Genomic DNA, 24,016 nt, shown 5'->3' on the forward strand with positions numbered 1-24,016 from the left:
TGCTTCTTATTGTACATAAAAGTCAAATAAAAATGTTGTAGACATAAATACAAAAGCTAAAATTATAAAATTTTCAGAGAAAAATGGAGAAAATTCTTTGTGATCTTAGATAAGGCAAAGGTTTCTTAGGTATGATATACAAGGCACATTCCATAAAGAAAAAACCAGAAAACTTCTACCCTTTAAAAAACACCACTAAAAACAAAATGGTGAACTGTAGACTGAGAAAAAGAATTGAAAATAGTATACTTAATAATCTGAAATATGTAGAAGCTCTTACAGCTCATTAATATGAATACTGCTGCTGCTAAGTTGCTTCAGTTGTGTTCGACTCTGTGTGACCCCATAGACGGCAGTCTACCAGGCTCCCCCATCCCTGCGATTCTCCAGGCAAGAACACTGAAGTGGGTTGCCATTTCCTTCTCCAATGCATGAAAGTGAAAAGTGAAAGAGAAGTCACTCAGTCATGTCCGACTCTTAGCGACCCCATGGACTGCACCCTACCAGGCTCCTCCGCCCATGGGAGTTTCCAGGCAAGAGTACTGGAGTGGGGTGCCATTGCCTTCTCCCAATATGAATACAGACAACACAATTTAAAAGGTGGCAAATATTTCACCAGAGAATATATACAGAGGCTAACAATCCCATGAGAAGTGCTCAACACTGTTAGCCACATTGTTGTTGTGTTGTCCAGTCGCTGAGTTGTGTCCAGATCTTTGCGACCGCATGGACTGCAGCAAACCAGGCTCCTCTCTCCTCGCCTATCTCCTGGAGTCGCTCAAATTCATCTCCATTGAGTTAGTGATGCTGTCTAACAATCTCATCCTCTGTTGCCCCCTTCTCTTTTGCCTTCAGTCTTTCCCAGCATGGGTTTTTTTTTTTTCAATGAGTCAGCTCTTCACCTCAGATGGCCAAAATATTTGAGCTTTGGCATCAATCCTTACAGTGAATATCCAGGGCTGATTTCCTTTAGGAATGGCTGATTTGCTCTCCTTACAGTCCAAGGAACTCTCAAGAGTCTTCTCCAACACCACAGTTCAAATGCATAGATTCTTCAGTGTTCAGCCTTCTTCATGGTCCAACTCTCACATCCAGACATGTACTGGAAAAACTATAGCTTTGACTATATGGACATTTATCATCAAAGTGATGTCTCCACTTTTTAATATGCTGTCTAGGTTTTTCATAGCTTTTTTTTTTTCCCAAGGAGCAAGCATCCTCTAATTTCATGGCAGTAGTCACTATCCACCATGATTTTGGAGCCCAAGAAAATAAAATCTGTCACTGCTTCCACTTTTACCCCTTTTATTTGCAATGAAGTGATGAGACAAGATGCCGTGATCTTATGTCTTTGAATGTTGTGTTTCAAGCTAGCTTTCACACTTTTCTCTTTCACCCTCATCAAGAGACTCTGTAGTTCCTCATCACTTGCTGCCATTAGAGTGATATCATCTGCATGTCTGAGATTATTATTATTTCTCCTGGCAATCTCAATTCCAGCTTGTGATTCATTCAGCTCAGTATTTCACATGATGTGTCCTGCCTAGAAGTTAAATAATCAGGGTGACAATACACAGCCTTATCATACTCCTTTCCCAATTTTGAGCCAGTCAGTTGTTCATCGTCTGGTTCTAACTGTTGCTTCTTGACTGAAATACAGGTTTCTCAGGAGACAGGTAAGGTGGCCTGGTTCCATCTGTAAGAATTTTCCACAGTTGATTGTGATCCACACAAAAGTCACTGAAGCAGAAATAGATGTTTTTTCTGGAATTCCTTTGCTTTCTCCATGATCCAATGAATGCTGGCAATTTGATCCCAGGTTCTTTTGCCTTTTTTCAGTTCAGTTCAGTTCAGTTCAGTTCAGTTGCTCAGTTGTGTCTGACTCTCTGTGACCCCATGAATTGCAGCACGCCAGGCCTCCCTGTCCATCACCATCTCCAGGAGTTCACTCAAACTCACGTCCATTGAGTTGGTGATGCCATACAGCCATCTCATCCTCTGTTGTCCCCTTCTCCTCCTGCCCCCAATCCCTCCCAGCATCAGAGGTTTTTCCAATGAGTCAACTCTTCGCATGAGGTGGCCAAAGTACTGGAGTTTCAGCTTTAGCATCATTCCTTCCAAAGAAATCCCAGGGTTGATCTCCTTCAGAATGGACTGGTTGGATCTCCTTGCAGTCCAAGGGACTCTCAAGAGTCTTCTCCAACACCACAGTTCAAAAGCATCAATTATTTGGTGCTCAGCTTTCTTCACAGTCCAACTCTCACATCCATACATGACCACTGGAAAAACCATAGCCTTGACTAGACAGACCTTTGCTTAAAAAAGGAAGCTCTTGGTTCATGTATTGCTAAAGCCTAGCTTGAAGGATTTTGAGCATTAGCTTGCTAGCATGGGAAATGAGCACAATTGTATGGTAGTTTGAGCATTCTTTGGAATTCTCCTTTGCGACTGGAATGAAAACTGACCTTTTCGAGTCCTGTGGCCACTGTTGAGTTTTCCAATTTTGCTGACATATTGAGTGTAGCACTTTAACACATCATATTTTAGGATTTTACATAGCTCAGCTGGAATTCCATCACCTCCACTAGGTTTGTTTGTAGTAATGTTTCCTGTGGCCCACCTCACTTCACACTCCAGGATATCTGGCTCTAGGAGAGTGATCACACCATTGTGGTTATCTGGGTCATTAAGACCTTTATGGTCTTGTTCTTCTGTGTATTCTTGCCACTTCTTCTGAATCTCTTCTCCTTCTGTTAGGTCCTTGCAGCTTCTGTCCTTTATTGTTCTTGAAATGTCCTTTATACTTGCTTGAAATGTTCCCTGGATATCTCCAATTTTCTTGAGGAGATCTCTAGTCTTTCCCATTCTATTGTTTTCCTTTATTCCTTTGCATTGTTCATTTAAGAAGGCCTTCTTATCTCTCCTTGCTGTTCTCTGAAACCCTGCATTCAGTTGAATGTATCTTTCCCTTTCTCCTTTGTCTTTCACTTCTCTTCTTTCCTCAGCTATTTTTAAGGCCGCCTCAGACAACTACTTTGCCTTCTTGCATTTCTTTTTCTTTTCTTTTTTTTGGCATTTCTTTTTCTTTGGGATGTTTTTGGTCACTGCCCCTTGTACAGTGTTACTAACCTCTGTCCATAGTTCTTCAGGCATTCTGTCTACCAGATCTAATCCCTTGAATCGGTTTGTCATCTTCACTGAATAATCGCAAGGGATCTGATTTAGGTCATGCCTGAATAGTCTCATGGTTTTCCCTTCCTTTTTAATTTAAGCCTGAATTTTGCCATAAGGAGCTCATGATCTGAGCCACAGTAGCTCCAGGTCTTGTTTATGCTGACTGTATAGAGCTTATCTATCTTTGGCTTCAAAGAATATAAGCAGTCTTTTTTTTTGGTATTGACCATTTGGTGATATCCAAGTGTAGAGTTGTCTATTGGCTTGTTGGAAAAGGGGGTTTGCTATCATCAACATGTTCTTTTGACAGAACTCTGTTAGCCTTGGCCCTGATTCATTTTGTACTCCCAGGCCAAACTTGCCTATTATTCCAGGTATCTCTTGACTTCCTACTTTTGCATTCCAACCCCCTGTGATGAAAAGGACATCTTTGTGTGTGTGTGTGTGTGTCTGTCTGTGTGTGTGTCTGTCAGTTCTAGAAAGCGTTATAGGTAGGTCTTCATAGAACTAGTCAACTTCAACATCTTCAACATCAGTGGATGAGAAATAGACTTGAATTACTGTGATATTGGATGGTTTGCCTTGGAAATGAACTGAGACCATTCTGTCATTTTTGAGATTGTACCCAAATACTGCATTTCAGACTCTTGTTGATTATGAGGGTTACTCCATTTCTTCTAAGAGATTCTTGCCCACAGATTTAAATATATGTTCACCTCAATTAAATTCTCCCATTCCTGTTCATTTTTGTTCACTGATTCCTAAAATGTCGATGTTCAGTCTTCCATCTCTTGCTTGATCACATCCAATTTACTCTGATTTATGGACCTAACATTCCAGGTTCCTATGCAATATTTTTCTTTACAGCATCAAACTTTACTTCCATCACCAGTCACATCCACAACAGGTATAGTTTTTGCTTTGGCTCCGTCACTTCCTTGTTTCTGGAGCTATTTCTCCACTCTCCTCCAGTAGCATATTGGGCACCTACCGACATGGGAAGTTCATCTTTCAATGTCATATCAGTATTGTTCTTTATAGCATGGGACTTTACTTTCACCACCAGACACATCCACAGCTGAACGTCATTTCCATTTGGCACAACCACTTCATTTTTTGTAGAGCTGTTAGTAATTGCCCTTTCCTTGCTCTTCCCCTGTAGCATATTGGACACCTTCTGACCTGAGGGGCTTATCTTCCAGTACCATATCTTTTCCCCTTTTCATAGTGTTTATGGGGTTCTCTAGGCAAGAAAGCTGGAGTGAATTGCCATTTCCTTCTCCAGTGGACCGCGTTTTATCAGAACTCTTCACTATGACCAGTCTATCTTGAGTGGCCCTGCACAGCATGGCTTATAGCTTCAAGTTATATAAGCCCCTTTGCCCCAGTAAAGGTGTGATCCATGAAGAGGTATTAGCTATGAGGAAGATCCAAATAAATATTTCAGTGAGATACGGCTACACAGCCATTTAGAAGAGCTATAATCAAGAAACTGGACAGTACCAGGAGTTATTAAGGAACTTGGAGAAACTGGAACTCTCACATGTTGAAATGGGAATGTAGAGTGGTACTGACATTTTAGAAGACTGTTTGGTAGTTTCTTAATAAATTAAACACAAACTTACCACATTACTCATAAGTTCCTCTCCTCTCAATTCCAGTATCTATCCAAAGTGAAAACTTTTGTCCATTTAAAGACCTGAATGTAAATATTCATAACTGTGTTCTTCATAAGAGCCCAAAGGACAAACACAAAGTGCCCATCAGCTTATGAATTCATAAACACAGTGTGTATGCTCTCACAATGCAATATTATGTAGGAACAAAAAGAAATGATTTGCTGATACATGCTACAACACAGATGGACCTCAAATCATTGTACTAAGTGAAAGAAGCCAGACCATAATGTTCACGTGAAATTTCTAGAAAATTTTGTTCATGTGAAATTTCTAGATAAGGCCAAACTATAGAGAAAGAACAGTAATTGCCTGGGCTTAAGGGTGATTGCAAAGAACGTCTGTAAATTGGCCCAAAGGACAATTATCGTTTGATGAAAACATTCAAAAACAAGGTTGTGGTGTTGACAGCAGAACTGTTTAATTTACTAAAAAATTATTAAATTGTGCACTTACAGTTCTTGAATATTTAGTATGCAAATTACGTCTCAATAAATCTGCTTAAAATTCAAGTAGATTTTCAACAAAGGGCAATACATCAGTATTCACATGCATGGTCAGAGTATTTGAAATACAACTTTAATTCACCCCAGAGTTATGGTACCTAAGGAGATTTTGCTTTGCAGTGCCTTGTTAAAAATAAATTTTTTACTCCCTTCTTTACAATGAGAGTTGAAAAACCTATGTCAATAATTAAAAGATGTAGTGTTTTTTATATTTTGACAAATAAGTATGTGATTAAATATTTAAAATAGCTCATGAAAGCTAGTTAATCAAGTATTTTTTACATGACATCACCATCTATGATGTTAAAAATGAATTACGTTTTTTTAAATGAAGTAGCCAGTTGCTTGAGTCAAACACACAAAGCCTTAATATTTTCCCAGAAAATTCCTGTCTTCATGCTATCTTAGTATTTTAAGATAATGATAAATGCAAATAAAATATGGTACTAAAATTTCTTCCATAATCTCACCAGAAGGGCATTTTATTTGTTTTAATTTTAGTTGTAGTACAATGCCCACAACATAAAATTTGCCCTCTTAGTGTTTTTATACCTGTGTTATTCAGGGATATCAAGTATATTCATGGTACTATGCTACCATCAGCAATATCCATTCATAGAACTTGTTCATCATGCAAAACTGAAACTCTGTACCTTTTAAACAATAGCTGTAAATTCCCACCTCCTCCAGCCCCGGTAACCACCATTCTATTTTCTGTTTCCATGGATTTGATTGCCCTAGTTATCTCATATAAGTCAGATCATACAGTATTAGTCTTTTTGTGACTGGCTTATTTCACTTAGCATAATGTCTTCAGGGTTCCTCTGTGTTGTAGCAAATGTCAGAATTTTCTTCCTTTTAAAGGCCGAATAATATTCCATTGTATGTATTTACCACATTTTCTTTACCCATTGATCTGTCAATTGGTTGCTTGTACCTTTTGGTTATTGTGAATAACGCTGCTGTGAACAAGGGTATACCAATATCTCTTCAAGTCTCTGCTTTCAGTTCTTTTGGGTATATACCCAGAAGTGGGATTACTGAATCCTATGGTAGTTCTATTCTTAATTTTTTGAGAAGCTACCATAATATTCTCCATAGTGGTTATAGCATTCCATAGTCCCATCATCAGTGCAGAAGAATTCCAATTTGCCTATATCCTCACTAATCCTTGTCACTTTCTCCTTCATTTATTAAAATAGTAACCACACTTAATGTGTATTAGGTACCTTAGAACACAGAATTCCTGATCCATTTCAGTATTACTATATCTGACTGATAGTAAACTATTGCTGATCAAACTTTATGAACTTAACCTAATGGAATATAACTAAAAGATTCAGTTGTCACATTCAGAGTAGTGTGTTAGGTTCTTGCAGTCCTTGTGGGATATGCCATGCACCAACTTGGAAAAAGTATATTGGAGCACTACTTCACCTAGAAAAAACTTGAACTCTAAATGGGATCAGCCTGAAAGACTTTTTGAAACCAAAGTAAAATAAAATCCAAACCTTATTCAATGTTTTAACCATGGACTATTTCTAATCCCATAAACAAATGAAGCAGACCAAGTCAGAACCAAATCCACAAAACTCATAAAATCTTTCTTTAAAAAGTGAGGCATTTGATACATGTTTTTGAAATAAATAAGAATTTAAGTAATACTTCATTCAGGTCAAGTCTCTGAATGATAGTGATGTTGGCACTCCAAATTCCAGCTGCAAACCTTCCTATATCCCACCCTGTTCAAGCTTAGATATTAATACATGAATTAGCGTGCTTTCAGTTTTGTGCTTATTATGGTATATTTTCATGGAATATCAGGGATTCTTGGTCAACATTCATCTTCTTTGTCAGCTAGTTTCCCCATATCATTTCAGTTGATCTTGGTCTCCTTCAGCATTATCTTCTCATGTAAGTTTAATTTTAAGAGTTCTGTTCTCTGTTTCCTGGTGTTCTGTTTCTTTAAAATTTCTACCTTTTTTTTTTCTTGCCAAAATAGAGGTACTTATTTTGGGGTGTCAGGCAACAGATTCATACAAATGCATGTTGCTGACAACTGTCCTACCAACTTACAGTCTAACAAAAACTTAGCAATAAGACTGATCCTGATGCCTGATTAACAGGTCTCTCCCTAGTGCACAAGGCAACCATCAGCAGCAGACCCACTTCTCCCAGGAGAGTGTAAACACAACAGTAAACAGTCTACATCAAAGGCATTTCAGTTCCGCAACAAGCCTTTCTGCTGCGGGTAAGTGATATACACCCAAACAAAACATTAATCAGAAGACCCATTTCATGTCCCTTGGGGAATCAAAGCTATACCAGGCTAATCCTGCTCTCTAACTGTGATTTTGAACATTAAAAGAGTTCCTTTAAGGAAATGTAAAGACTGAGAAAAGCAACACAAATCGAATAGGGATTTCATGATAATATGAAGTCTCGCTGTGAGTAAACATTAGAACATTGTAAAAATTTAGCTCTTTTAATTAGGCCCATCAACTCAGACTATATTTGAGGCCATCTCTGACAGGTCTCAGTTGACAAAGAGTTGAAAATAGTAGAGAATATGGCATTTATATTGTTCTCAATAAGGACCCTTTGGCCTGTTTGAGTGAAGTAGTTTGTTTATTCATTTGTTATTTCCTGCTATAATATAGAATTTTTTAAAAAAGAATCAGCAGTGAAGTGTGAAAGTAAGACATGCAGAAGTAGCATTTGCTTTCCAGGCATGTGGAGAGGGCTAATGTGGAATTTTCCAGCTCTCCACTCATGTTTGGAAATGTGGATTTTGAGTGTGTTGATGGAGGCCACCTAAAATTGAAGGTGCCTAATCTTTGGTCTGTCATCCTAGTTTGTACTCTAGTGAAAAACAATGGCTTCAATCCACCCGGTATCCTACCCTTTATTCTTCTCTTCTACTATTATCCCTCAATCTGTAAATGTTAATACGCAAGATAGGTCCCAAGAAGGGTAGAGGCTGTGAAGATTGTGGCAAGTTGTAATGATTTGGCCATGTGCTTTCCTGACTGTCATATAAAAGGTGAAAACAAGAGGGTAGCTTTTGGAGTAGCTATGCTTTTCCTTGACTGAATTAGAGGACAGAACAGTTCCTACTGAGGTTTTGACAACCCAGGAAGAAGTTAAAGCCTTAAATGCAAGTTCATTTGCCTGCTTTGCTTACAATAAGATGATACTCTTATCATAAGTGTTAAAATTTTCATATTTGTGCTAAACTAGCACATAGGAGGTGGGTTGTTTTTTTAAAGAGAGAGGCTGAAGCTTCGATACTTTGGCCACCTGATGCGAAGAACTGACTCATTGGAAAAGACCCTGATGCTGGGAGGATTGAAGACAGGAAGGGAAGGGGGTGACAGAGGATGAGATGGTTGGATGACATCACTGACTGGATGGATATGAGTTTGAGCAAGCTCCGAGAGTTGGTGATGGACAGGGAAGCCTGGTGTGCTGCAGCCCAAGGGGTCACAAAGAGTCGGACATGACTGAGCAACTGAAGTGAACTGAAATATTTCCTCACTGTGTTTGTAATTTGAAAATGAATGAACATACTTTAAATCTTAAAACAGATGAAGTGTGAGATTGACTAGATATAGTTGTTCATTGTTCACTCACTCAGTCCTGTCCAATTCTTTGTGACCCCATGAACTGCAACAGGCTAAGCTTCCTGTCCTTTATGATCTCCTCGAACTTACTCAAACTCATGTCCATTGACTCGATGAGGCCATCCAACTGTCTCATCCTCTGTCACCCCCTTCTCTTCCTTCCCTCAGTCTTTCCGAGTATAAGGATCTTTTCCAGTGAGCTGACTCTGCGTCAGGTGGCCAGAGTATTTGAGCTTCAGCTTCAGCATCAGTTGTTCCAATGCATATTCAGGGTTGATTTCCTTTAGGATTGACTGATTTGATCTCCCTGCTGTCCAAGGGACTCTCAGGAGTCTTCTCTAGCACCATAATTTGAAGGCTTCTGTTCTTTGACTCTCAGCCTTCTTTATGGTCCAACTCTCATATCCATCCATGACTACTGGAAAAACCATAGCTATGACTATATGGACGTTTGTCAGCAAAGTGATGTCTCTGCTTTTTAATGCACTGTCTAGATTTGTCATAGCTTTACTTCTGAGAAACAAGCATCTTTTAATTTCATGGCTACAATCACAGTCCACAGTGATTTTGGAGCCCAAGAAAATGGAATCTGTCACTGTTTCTATGTTTTCCCCATCTATTTGCCGTGAAGTGATGGGACTGGATGCCATGATCTTAGTTTTCTGAATGTTGAGTTTTGAGCCAGCTTTTTCACTCTCCTCTTTCACTCTCATCAAGAGGCTCCTTAGTTCCTCTTTGCTTTTTGTCATTAGAGTGAGGTTGTTGATATTGCTCCTGATAATCTTGATTCCAGCTTGTGATTCATCCATCCTGGCATTTCACATGATGTACTCTGCATAGATATGGAAGCAGTAAATTATTTTTAGAAATCATGCATTCATAGAAACATAATGATAGGTGTCCTATAAAGACCATGAAGTATCTCTTGCACAGTTAGTGAACATCTTTTCTTAAAAACCAAAATCAAAACAGAAGTCTTTCTGGGGAGGTGAATCTTATTCTTAGTAATTATATAATCTTCCTTCTGAGCTATTAAGATTTTCATAAAGAAGTGACCCTTTTCATCTCATAGTAGTGCCGTTTACTTAGGACATTCTTGAACACCCTAAAGCCCTTCTCTTCCAACCAAACAAGTAATCAAGAAACATTTGTCTCTTCATTTCTTTATTTTGTTGTAGTGAGGAGGAGTTTCATGGAAATGAAGGGAAAAAATAATCTCTTCAATTTTTCCTTACCAAGGAAATAGACAGGCCCAGACTTAGTGAACAACTTTCATGCTATGAGTTACAAATATTAAATATATTGTAAAAATCTTCATATATGCATTAACGTCTTTATTGCATTCTTAATAGTGAACCATTGTACCATATTTTTCTTAACCTATTATTATTTCTTTTATCTTTAATGTAGAAGGAGATTGATTACCGAAGTCTATGGTATGACATTTTTCTTTTATTAATAGTGCAAATTTCAAAAAATGCACATTTTGATTAATTTATTTTTTTTTTTTTACTAGCTTTTTGCAGAAAGCAATGATTCCATTATATTCAGAGCTAGTCAGATACTCACTGTAATATATTGGTCAAGTTTATGTTTCATACTAAACATTTTTAGTGACAATTTTTAAATAACTCAAAGCAGAAACAGGAGAAGATATAAAGAGTTTGTTAATAAGATTTTAAAGAAACATAGGATAACCTGCATCTCTTAATCTTGAAAGTAAATATCTAAGGGAGATTTAATGTCTTTTCACTATTCTAAAACAACTGAAAAAAATGTGTCCAGTCTGTGAAATACAATTGAGCTAAATAAATTTTGTCACGGAGTCAGGTTAATACATATGATTAATCTAGCAACTATACACAGATAATCTTAAAATGGCTCAGAGGACAATGAAATAAGATTACTATTTACACTGAAAACAGAAGGTGGGACACTAAGTTTACTGTAGTAGTATGGAAAATTGCACAGGATAAATTATTCAAGATTTCACTTTGTAGAAGAAAAAGGAGAGTATCTGTAAAGGAAAAAAAGAATGTCTCATTTTTGTTAAAATCCTTGATTGAAAAATCAGATAATAGTTATTTATATCATTAACTCTTCTTATTGTTATAGAGATAAAAATATCCATTACAATATTTGACATGGTATATTGATAATGTTCTCGGGTCTAGGAAATGCTTGGTTTTGATAGACAGCAGTCCATATACTCCCTGAGGGGAAAGCAGAAAAGACAAATAAAAAGCTATAAATAAAATGTGGTATCCAGTGTTCCTAGCTCTTAGGAAATGGTGTACATTCACCTTTCCTCTAATATTATCTAATATGTTTCTTTACATCTTACAGGAGAAGACAGAGAGTAACAGAGTTTGAGGAATTAATTTTCTTTAAGATAAAATCCAAAGAATATCTACCTAACCATTTCAATATTTCTATACATTTACTAAGCAACTCAGTTTCTTTACATTGCCTCTTCTAAGCCACATAAGAAGAAATAATAGGACAGGGTAAACAATCTTGAATTCAGTAGTATTAGAGATAAATTATAAAATATATTGGTCTTGGCATATGCCTATAGTATGATGGGAGTATATATTAATAATTTTTCACCTGGGAAATATGAAAATATACTCTTTAAAAAGGTCACATTTTTGAAATAGTTATTTCACTGGAAAAAATAATTTCTAAAGATATATAAGTCTGTGCTATAGTTGAAAACATTTTTTAGTAGCCAAACAAAAAATAAAGTGTCCCAAATATTCAGCAATGGTGAAATGGCTTTTTAAATTACAGTGTTTCTATCTGATAGTGTTATACATAACTTAAAATTATTTTTCAAAAAAGATTAGATATGCTGAATAATATTTATAGAGTGATAGAAGTTGAAACACCAAACACAAAATTAAGCAATAGGGTATAATTATAAATTTATAAAAATATAGTTAGAAGTAGCTAAATCTGTAGGGTAGGATTTGGGCTCTTGTTTCTTCTTAACATGTTTCTAGAGTTTGGCAATGAATATGTATTAGTTTCTGGTCAGAAAAAAACACTTATTTAAAAATATTTCCTCCACCAAATGGAATAATAAGCAAGTAATCTCACTTGTTGGCCCAGTGGTAAAGAATACATCTGGAGACACAAGAGAAGCGAGTTCGTCCTCTGGGTCGGGAAGATCCCCTAAAGTAGGAAATGGAAACCCACTCTAGTATTCTTGCCTGGAAAATTTCATGGACAGAGGAGCCTAGAGGGCTACAGTCCATGGGGCCGGAAAGAGTTGGACACTACTGAGCATGCATGTATTTTCCCTTCCTTTCAAATCTCACCTGTGATAACATAAATACCATTGCAAGCAAGGAACTCTGAAAATCTTTTAAGACCTGGTTATGAACTACAGGCCTGCCACATCAAATTGGAGGCAACCACAGGATTTCTGGATGTGGATAGATATGAAAGAGGGCAGGCAAAAATCAGAAACCAAATACCAAAACAACAGCATCGATATCCATACATGATTAAAAACTTCCATTAAAAATGAATTTAAAAACAGTGAACATCCAATCTAGAGAGGCAAAACAAAATGCCTTCAAAGGAAATATTGAAAACTCTTCTCAATTGAACAGAAGGCAAAAGTAAAAAGAAGCAGAAGAAGAATGGTATATAAAAAACACGAAATACAATGATAGTCATAACAAATATGTCCCAGTGGTATGCTGCTGCTGCTGTTGCTGCCAAGTCACTTCAGTCATGTCCGACTCTGCGACCTCATGGATGGCAGCCCACCAGGCTCTCCTGTCCCTGGGTTCTCCAGGCAAGAACACTGGAGTGGGTTGCCATTTCCTTCTCCAATGCATGCATGCATGCTAAGTCGATTCAGTCTTGTCCGACCCTGTGCGACCCTATGGACAGCAGCCCACCAGGCTCCTCCATTCACAGGATTCTCCAGGCAAGAATACTGGAGTGGGTTGCCATTTCCTTCTCCTAGTGGTACGCTAAAATATGTTTAACAGCTGTTTTCTTTGGAAGAGTAAAAGGCCCTGGTTTGTAGAATTTGTGAATTTCTGTGGTGTAAATAATTCTACCATGCTGCCATGGCCTATTTCCAGTATTACTGTGATGTCACTAAAAGCAGAAAGATGTGCACAGTCAGTTTTTGTGCTGTGGTACAGGCCGGATCCTGAAACCATTGAGTATATATGAGTACATCACAGTACAGTAAAAAAGAAATGGAAATGGAAAAAATTTTCCTATTCAAAGGTAAAAAATGTTACCAGGTATCTACTTCCAATTATTCTTCATACACAAGATTTGAAAATTAAGAGTTAACATATACCGTAATATACTAATCAGAAAAAAATAGACAATATATGCACTGAGATTGAAAAAATAAATATATCAGAAAAAAAAATACTCAAATTTTACTGCAAAATGCACCAAGGTATAAAGGAATTAATAGAAAAAAGAAGTATATCGCATAATAAAAGAAACAGTTCCCAGGATATCAATATTACAAGTTTGTACACACCTAATAATACTGCCTCAAAAAGTACAAAGTCAATTCTATTGAAACTAAAAGGAGAGTTTAACACATTTCTATCAGAAACTTATAAATCAAGTGTATAAAACAGCATCAGTGAACTTAAACTAATACTTTTTTATTGACTCAATAGGACACAAAAACATTTTGAAACTCACATAAAATATTTACAAATTTCACCAAGGAGTAGCTCAGAAAAAGAACTCTTAGCATATTTCAAGAGTAAATAATATACAGAACATATTTATCACAATATAATTAAATTTGGAATCAACAATTCAAAGGTGGTAACATTTTTATGTTTAAAAATTAAAAGTGATCTTCTAAAAAGCAACTAAGGAGGAAACCATAATAAAATTACATATTTTAAACTTTGCAACAGTAAAATATTTACAAATCAAAACTTGTGGGAAACATCTATTAAAGTTTATTTAAAAGAATTCCAATATAGGGAAATACTTACTGGAAATAAAAGAAGTTTTGTAAAGGTGGAAAATATAGTGAGAAAAAGTAAGGATTAGAAAAATGCTTTAAAGAGAACTTGACACTTGAGCTGCATTTTGAAGAATAAATAGAAATTTGTCAGGATAATTTTGGGGAGGACAGCATTTGAAGTGAAGGGAGCAACATAAGTAGTCAGCAAAATATTAAAGAACATGATGTGTTTGGGGAAGCACAAGTAATCTGGTATTATGAGACGTTGTGTCAGGGGATAAAATTGGAAAATAAGTGGTGATCATGTTGTCTAACCTAAGTTTATGTGTCTGACATGCAGTAAGGCCAAGCAAACTGAAACATTGGCGTTTGGAGCAGAGAAAGGTTTATTGCAGGGCCTAGCAAGGAAAGCATGGACTTGTGCTCAAAATACTCAAACTCCCTGATGGTTTTTAAAGGAGATTATTTATTTAAGGAAGATTTTTCAAAGGGAAAAGTTGGGGTTAGGGCTGCAGGGAGGGTGGTGTTCCAGGGACCTTGTGCTCAGCCTGAAGTTCTCATCCTGCCTCCTGGGTGGGGGCTTAGTTCCTTTAGAAGAACTCAAAGATACATATTAAGTATATTCCTTGAGGGGGAACTAGAGCTCTGCTTTATTGCTAAACTATTGTTTCTTAACTACATTTCCTTTGTTTCTGCATTCCTTCACCTCCCTAAGCAGTAACCCTTTGAATCTACCCTTTGCAATTCAGAGAGAAGGTTTAAGAGACTTAAGAGAAGGCAATGGCACCCCACTCCAGTACTCTTGCCTGGAAAATCCCACGGACGGAGGAGCCTGGCAGGCTGCAGTCCATGGGATTGCTAAGTCGGACACGACTGAGTGACTTCACTTTCACTTTTCACTTTCATATATTGGAGAAGGAAATGGCAACCCACTCCAGTGTTCTTGCCTGGAGAATCCCAGGGACGGGGGAGCCTGGTGGGCTGCCGTCCATGGGGTCTCACAGAGTCGAACACGACTAAAGCAACTTAGCAGCAACAGCAGCAGCAGCAGCAGCAGCCTTTTTCTTGCAAATAATAGATGGGGAAAGCCGCCCCCCGCCCCCACCGACCCCTAACCAGGGTTCTGCTTGTTCAATCAGACATTGAAGATTTTTCTTTTAGAAAATACTGAATTTCTCAGATTTTTGCCCTAAAGTTGTTGATAACACATTATAATTTTAAACAGGTATGTGACAGGGTCAGTTGCGATTTGGAAGGATCATTATGGTACCATCATGAAGGAGTGATAGTTGCAGAGATGAGCATATTAAGGAGGTGACCAGTCTAAAGCACAGTGATCAAGAATGAGGCTATTGAAATTATCTGGATATGATATTATATGTCCTGCATTAGAAGAGAGACAGTCGAATTAGAGAAAGGACATATTTGAAAGTCAGAGAGAAATGACAGTGAACGAGAACGTCACAGTTGATTAAATATGGAAAGTAGATGAGAAGAAAGGGCCTGGAATTAATGTTTGGTCTCTGCCTTGGGTGGTTCGTTAAATGATAGATAAGTCTTCTCAGGTTGCCCTAATAAAATACCATACCCAGGATGACTTAAACAGACATTTATTTCACACTTCTGGAGGCTGGGAAGTCTAAGAGCAAGGTGCCAGCATGGTAGGATTATTTCAGAGGTCTCTTCTCTTGGCTTGTTGGTGGTTGCTACATGCTCACATGACTTTTCTTTTGTTTGCCTGAAGGAGAGAGAGAAGAAAGCAAACTCCCTGGAGTCTCTTTTAAAGGCATTAAACCCACCACGAGAGCCACACTGTCATGACCTCATCTAACCCTAATTATCTACCAAAGGCTCTACCTCCAAATACCATCACTTTAGAGTTAGAGGTTCAACATATGAATTTTTAGGACACAGTTCACTCCTTAGCAGACGTTAATATGAAAATGTGAAGAGAAATAAAGGAGGAAGACAATTTGCCCAGGAGGAATAGGGAGTAAGGCTAAAGAGTATCAGTTTAGTTTTGGATATGATGGTGTTTAATTTTGAGTGCTTTTAGGAAATGCAGGTGAAGATTTCTGGCAGACAGCTGGTTATGTAACTAGAATTTTCAGAAAGCGATAGGGGAGTGAGGGGTGAGATGTGATTTGGAAGTATTTATTTATTGCTTGTATACATATAAAGGAACAAGTGTGATAAAAAGAGGGCCGCAGATGGATCCCATGGGAACACTGAGATGTGGCCCATACATAGAGAGAGAGTGAAGGAGACTGGGAAGAGGCTGAGGGATGGGAAGAGAAACAAATCTGTGTTGTCATAGAAACAAAAAACGTGATTGTTATCAGCCATAGAATGTTCAAATAAAGATTTTATTAATCTGATTTGGGCATTAGAATGTTATTGGGGAATTATTCCTAGGACAGTATCTCCATCTTAAATTAACTTTCATTGATTTAGTTATGCCCATCTCTTGTTCCAGGCTTCCTAGGTGGTGCTAGTGGTAAAGAACCCACCTGCCAATGCAGGACACAAAAGGCTCATGGGTTAGATCCTTGCTCGGGAAGATCCCCTGGAGGAGGGCATGGCAACCTGTGCCAGTATTCTTGCCTGGAGAATCCCATGGACAGAGGAGCCTGTAGGCTGCGTCCATGGTGTCGCAAAGAGTCGGACACAATTGAAACGACTTAGTATACACACACACATCCTTTTTTCCACTGTGCCTAAGCATGACCCAGAATAGTCCACCTGGTACATTAGTTCTGATAGTGCAGAGAAGGGCCTTGTTTGCTCTTAATGGTTAGCTCAGATAGTAGAATCTCATGCTAAATCAGTACCTTTTCAGATGCCCTCTGTAACCTGAGGTTGATTTTCTCTAGTCCAGACCACTTTTTGGAACAAACCTCCTATGACCTTCTGCTTACTGCCCCCTTTTCTCCGATTCCCCAGTGCTGTCCCTTGTGCATCTTATCCTACAGCTTCTAGAAGGAGATCCCTGCTCCTTTCTGGATGCTTTGTATGTTTGATACATTCTGCTTCATGACCTGCCCCTTCATTCCTCTGTTCCCTATCATTTTTGTAGAGTATTCTTTCAGCAGAGCCTTCTGATGCCTTAGAATTGCTTTTATAAGGCAGTTACTGCTGGTGTTTGCAAGTTCATCTTTACTTTTTTTCGAAACCAAAAAGGAAAAAAAATAAAAAATAAAGGAATTGGCTTCAGCTCAGAGGAAGCATTCTGGGAAGAGAACGCAGGGAGTCCTGTGATTCTGCATCTTAAACAGGGGCCTTTCCTCATGATGAGAATTACCTTGGCCTGGGCTGAGCCTTCCCAAAGGACCCTTTCCACTTAAGCTTTTTATTAAAAAAGTAAATTGGGATTATTGTATTCCCTCACTTTACACTGGAAGTAAAATTTTTAAATTAATTGTGGCCTAAACTGATAGCAAACAGAGAGGTTCTGATAGCAGCCTGGCGGCCTCTTGTTTAGCCAGCAGAGATTTCAGTTATTGCTTCTGGGAATGGCTTGGCTGAGATATTTTTAATTTACATTTTTTCTTCCTTCTAATGAAGGATTGAATTATGACTTACAAGAAAATCCCCAGTGTCTTGGAGAGAGAGAGAGATGTTGACTAACTTCCTCTGACTTGATTGGAGTGCAGTTATTTATTTGAAGCTAGTTTTAAGTCACAGAGGTGGCATTCTGAAGGATTTCTGCACATAGGGGAGCACTGTCCAGAAAATGTCGTTGGCTCCCCTCAGGAGTGCACTGTGCTCTGACTTCAGCACAGTGGGCAGTGTTGTAAAAGATTAGAAGGGTGTCTCTGTACCAGTTGCTTACACTCCTGAAATGTCCATCCTGATTGGACCAGTCAGCCAGGGTTCAAAGTCAGAAACAGCTCTGGCCTCTCTGAACCTGCCTCTGTCTTAGCAAGTAGGGAATTCCAAATGGCAGCCTCTCCATATAGCCACCACCTGCTAAGGGAACAATCCCTAACAGACAGAACAGATTTGTAAATGGTAATCTCTGCTGTAACAATCGTTCTTTGCCTGCTACATGGTGGGAATGGTAAAAATGTGGATATTGCAAAACATAATTACTGGCCTGGAAATGTTCCTTCTGTGGCAGATGGTATGATCAAGAGCAGAGACAGACATGTCCTTCCACAAACCAAGGGTAATCGTTACACAATAGGCTTAGGTAACAGCCACTAGAGGAGGTAGCTTTAGGTAAAACTCAGTTATGTGTATTAAAAGAGCTTCTTTGAATCTGGACAGCTCAAGGAAAAATCTCTTTTGAGGACACCGGGCTTGAGTCCCACTACAAGCATGGGATACCCAGTTTACACTTCAAGAACAGAGTGGGTGTGTCAGCTTTGTCTGTGTTCTAAGGTAATGCATTCTAGGTGCTTCCGTATTTCAGGGAAAGAATTTAAGAAGAAAGAAAGCAACAGCAAAACTGAGAACAGAACTCGAGCATAATGACCTTGGAAAAACATTTGGTCTGTGCCTCCAGTTTTCTGAAAGCAGCTTTCAACTGCAAAAATATTTTTTGAAGTTGCAGATTAGAGAAATCTGTCCTGAAGCTTATTTCAGTTTCCTCTTGCTGCAGTGCCAAACAGTATATGGTATCTCATGCTGCACGTTCCTTTGTTTAGCCCACCTGATATATAACTGCTGCACTCCCAGCCCTTACTGCAAAGATAGAGCATTTTCCCAAGGATTGGATGAGATGCACTGCAGATTCAGTTAATGCATTTTTTCTAAATGCGAGAATTTTTTTTTTTCCCAAGCACTGAGCCAAGTAACACATGGAAAAGAGCCTTTAATGTTTTGTAGAAAACAGTCCCCATTTGGTAATGTACACTGCAAGTTGAAAGATGGCATCCTGGCTTTTCCAATCGGTTCTAAAAGACTCACTATTTCCTATTTATTGTTTCTGTTTGGCAGAGCTCAGATTCTTAAAAGCAAGAGGGAGATAATTTCCTAAAGAAATTGAATTTTCTTTCTGATAATTAAGGCCTTGAGAGTCCAATATTTAGAAAAAGCTCCAACCAAAATAGGAGGATTAAATAGAAACATTTTATTTTTTGATGTCACCCAAGTTAAGCCTAAAAGACAATGGAAAGTAGTCTCTCTTCTCATATTGGTACAGTCATCAAATTATTTAGATCACATGGTACATAAATAGTTTTGCTCTTAGAATTTCCTGTTTGTTTCAGCTGGACATATTGGTAGACAGTAACTACCCATGAGAACTACCATGGGTCTCTCAACATTATAAACTCAACAGATGATTTGGCATCAACAACAGAGTGTTGATAATCACTGTTCTGCACATCCAATGACTAAGTATAAAACCACTGAGAAGGGCAGTTATCCTTGTTGCAGTCCTAAATGAAAGAGGTATGAGTGAGAGCAGAGCCAAGGGAAAAAGGTGCCCCATACTCCAAATGCCACACAAGAGATGCCTCCATGAAGATCACAAAGAAATGATAAGCATGAAACTGTGTCACGCTGATGTCACTCAGTGGTGGTGGTCAGTTTGTATGTTTATGAGGATACCCATAGTAGTATTCAGGTTTTATGCCAATTTTTTAATGAATTGGGAGCCCATGGTCAGGATCACATGTCATTTGGAAACAAAAAAGTGTAATGCGATGTGGGTAGCCCCTTCACCTGTTTTGTTCTTCTTCAGAGGTGGAAGACATGCTTTTCTCTTCATTCCTATAAATCTGCAGTGTAGACTTGAGAGCCTGCACTCTGATTCCTTTGGTTCCTTACAGTCTTTATTGTGTGTGCTAGGCTGTGCTTTTATATTATGAATGATGTTTTAAAGATTAAGACTCTGGACAACGTGCCATATTTTACTCATCATGACAGCCCCGGAAGCAGGGTAATTGGGAGTGGGGAGTCAGAGAGGGCTGAGTGAGTTTTTGCCCATGGATGTGACTTCCTATGGTAAATGAGCATGAAAAAGCAGAAACACCTTTTCAAAATAGAGTCGAAATACTGTTGTCAAACTACCAAGCTTAAATTTACACTGTGTAATATCTGTGACTGACCTACTGTCTAACTGCTTGCAAATGGTTTCTCCTCCAAGCAGAAGTAGGTAATGAGAATTTTATTCCAGCAATTCTCTATTTCAAACAGAATTCTGTAGGAGGTGCCGGTCTCTTTATACATTATTAAATCTCTCACTGAGGATTTTTTCCCCTGAAATCTGACCTAAGGTTTTCATTGGAAACTATTGAATTCTGAGTTGATGTGGAGTGCCTAGCAACTTAGATAAGCTGCATCAGTTTGAGTTAGATTTCCTGTTCCACGTACTAAAGTGTGTTTCCAGTGTCTGCCAGAAAAATCTGGGACCTTCTGTCCTCTGCCAGCCCCACCTCACTGTGCCGTGGCTGCGCTTTGGTCATCAGTATGAAGTGGGTGCCCTGTTTCCAGTGGAAATGAGTGCTGAGTAGGAAGCCCTCTCCTCCCTACTTCCATGATTCCTGCCAGAAGATACATGTACCTAAAGAAGCTAGTCGTTTGTCTTCGCTCCATCTCGTCCTTCTGTGTCCCAGCTCACACCTGCTCTGCAGGGAATATGCTGCCAGTTACCTAAATGCGGTCAGAGAACTAAATAGGATCTTAATAAATAGGGGAAACAGATGGAGGCTAGAAGCTTTTGCAAAGTTAAAAGAATGGTGTGCTTAATAGACTAAATGCTTAATAGCGGTAATAGCTGCCAAGTCACTACCTAACTCACTAATATGCATGAACTGTAGCAGCAAGAAAGTGACTGCTTTCAGTCTCAAGGACTTTCCTAAAAATTCAAGGTTGTAAGAACCTAACCTAGAGAATAATTACTTGTCCAGACGTGATAACAGACTCTGGCAGAACAAAAATGACAGCTTGATTCACAGACAAATATAAGTCGGTCTTGGATGTCTGGCTTCCATTTTTCTGAGGAGAGATAGATGTCTTTAAAAAGCCTCAGCAGTGAACATCCTGTCAGTTTAAAAGGTCAGACACTGAAGTGTATCAGAAGAGATGATGCTGCACACACCATTGAGAGAAAAGAAATTGATTTCATTATCCTCGTTCATCTGCTATGGATTAATTCAGTTCCCAACATTGTGGCAATTAAGGCACTTTTGTATGCTGTCCTGACCTAGTTGAGGAACCAGGTAATAAACAGCAGTACCAGGCAGGCGGGCAACTATGGCTAAGTTAAAAATCCTTAGAAATAAATGCCGTTTGGAACAGAGTTTGGAGTTTATGCATTCAACTGCAAGTGACTAAGAAAAAAAGAGCACAAATAAAAGACAACCCCCAGAAACATTTCCCTGTATGTCAGAAAGTGAATTTGCATTTTGGGTATCCAGTGAGCCACACCAGGGCTTGAAAACAGTCCTGTAAGAGACATTTTGCTATTCATAGGCGACAGTATAGAAGTGACTGAGGGGGTAGAAAAACGCTGGAAGATTGGTACCTTCTCATGTCAGAGGGCTGATTTTCTGCCAGTCCAAACTTCTCAGTAGTTTAAATGCCGCATCTCGAAAGAGAATATAGCAGATCCTCCTAAACCAGCTCCTTCTGATTTTCTGTTTGCTCAATCACTCCAGCTTAAAACCTTCATCATCATGTTAATCTGGTCATCTAGGACCCCTTAAATTACTTGCCAGTTTATATTCATTCTGCTTCCAGCGAGTTCACAGTGTCTTCATCTCTTTCTTTCTTTGCACTCCCACTTACACAGTCCTCACAGAGGCCCTTATTCGCTCCTCACTTGGACAACTGTCTCCTCACCTACCCTTTCCAAACACTAGTGCAGTCTACGCACAACTGACATATTAATCCTCCTAAAGTCTTTCTTGAATCATGTCCACCTCTTGCTCTAAAATGTCAGATGGTGTCCTGATGACTACTAAATTAATACTGAGTCTTCACCCTCGCATTCAAGGCTCTCGAGGGTGAGCCTGAGCTGCTCATTTGTGCCTGTCCCATTAGTCTTCCATGCCCCTTTTGCTCTGGTCAGTCCAGACTGCGAGTCCGTCCTAAGCCACATTTCCTGAGTAGCTGCATTTGTCTTTCTGCTCATTCTTTTCCTTCTTGGGATGTCCTTTTCCCTTCCTTTAGCTCAGAATCCAACCCATTCTCCAAGGTCAGTCATGAAATGCTTCACAGAGCACTCCCTGACTTTCCTCTATTGAACATAATTTATCTCTGTTATTTATACCTCTCTTTTGGCACAGATCATAACCCCATGGAACAGTTAAAAGATTGCAAGGACTTAGAATAAGAAGATCTATTCTACTTTTGTCTCTTATGAATTGGGGCAAGACATGTAACCTTTTAAAAATCTCAGTTTAGATAGTCCAATTCAACAAATATTTATTAAGGATCCACCCTATGTTTGGAATGTGTCAATGAACAAAACAAATACCTTACATTCTGGGAGGAGGAGACAAACCCACAGACATTTCAAAATGTACAAAGTAAGTACATAACTGGTATGGCATGTTGTAAGATGATCGTTAGTATGATTTTTAAAAAGAACACAGAAGATGGGAGAGGCAGAGACAGGTTGAAATTTTAATTTGGGTTATCAGGGTAGGCCTTATTACAAAAATAGTATTGAAGCTAAGTCTTAAAGGAGGTAAAGGAGTTCACCACATGTCTATCTGGGGAAAATGCAATCCCAGCAAAGAAAACAGCCAGTGCAAAAAATTAGCAGTGGCTGGAGTGGAATGAGTAAGGAAGAGACTAACGAAGGAAAATTTAAAGAGATAATGAGAACAGAGAAGAGATTTGAAGGCCTTGTAGTCCATTGCAAGGCTTTTTATTTTATACTGTTTGTGAAATGGGAGCCACTTCAGGTTTCTGGCATATCCAAGTAATCTGATGTGCATTTTAGAAGGGTCATTCTGACTGTGATTCTCTGTTGTGACTGTGGTGGAGAAAGTGGAAGCAAGGAGACCAGTCAGGAGTGTATATATGAATATGGCAAGACATGATGATGGTTTAAGTGAGAACAATAACAGTGGAAGTAAAGAGAAGTAGACAAAATCTGGATGTATTTTCAAGGTTTCCTTATGGACTGAATGTGATATGGAAATAAAGAGAGGAGTCAAGAATGATTCCAAGATTTCTGGCAAAATGGCATAATGGAGTTACCATCAATTGAGATGGGGAAGACTGGGTAAACCAGTTTGGAGATGAAGGCAAACATCAGGGGTTCCGTTTTGAACCTACTTGGACTTTGAGATTTCATTTAGGCATCCAAGCTAAAAAAAAAAAAAAAAAATGTAGGCAGTTGGAGGTATACAGCTATAAAATGGAAATAGTAAATCTTACAATATTCAAGAAACAGAGTTGACCTAAAGATGAAATATGATGAGATTATGCATGTAAATTTTATATTACTTATATATGCTATCCTGTGTTTCCTTTCTATTATTATTTAGTCTTTTTGTATATAATTTATGTCTGATATGTATTCTGAATCTTCCTGAAGCCAAACCTATGATCATTTTATTTATCATTCATTTTGAAAAAAACATGTATTGTTTGTCTCTTTTTATAAAAAATACAACTTCACTGGTGTAGTGAAGATAGTGACAGATGTTAACCAAACTTACTGTGGTGATCATTTTTCAATATATACAAATATCAAATCAGTAACTTTTGTACCTGAAGTTAATATATTATGTCAATTACACCTCAATAGAAAAATGAAAATGTAAAAAATAGAAATAATCATAAAAAAGCAAGTTAAAAATAACTACCTGTCATCACATCACTTGAAGATAAAAACTGATAATATTTTGGTATATCTTTGAACTTTACTTGAGTATTTCTTGGTGTTTCTTACTTTGGGTGTATTCCTCCCTCATGATGTTTGTTAATATTATAATCTTTTACACTAACATTTTAAAAAATATTTACTCTATTGAATTAAAATATATCTTTCAGGTTTTCAAAGGATAGACCTGTTTAAAGGAGACATACAGAAATACATACTTTCCTGATTTCTTTACAACTTTTTTTTTTTCCCTTGGTTATTTACACCAAAACTTATATCTA

Source organism: Oryx dammah, unplaced genomic scaffold (assembly GCF_014754425.2).
Source record: "Oryx dammah isolate SB20612 unplaced genomic scaffold, SCBI_Odam_1.1 HiC_scaffold_16, whole genome shotgun sequence".
In the NCBI taxonomy this organism is placed as follows: Eukaryota; Metazoa; Chordata; class Mammalia; order Artiodactyla; family Bovidae; genus Oryx; species Oryx dammah.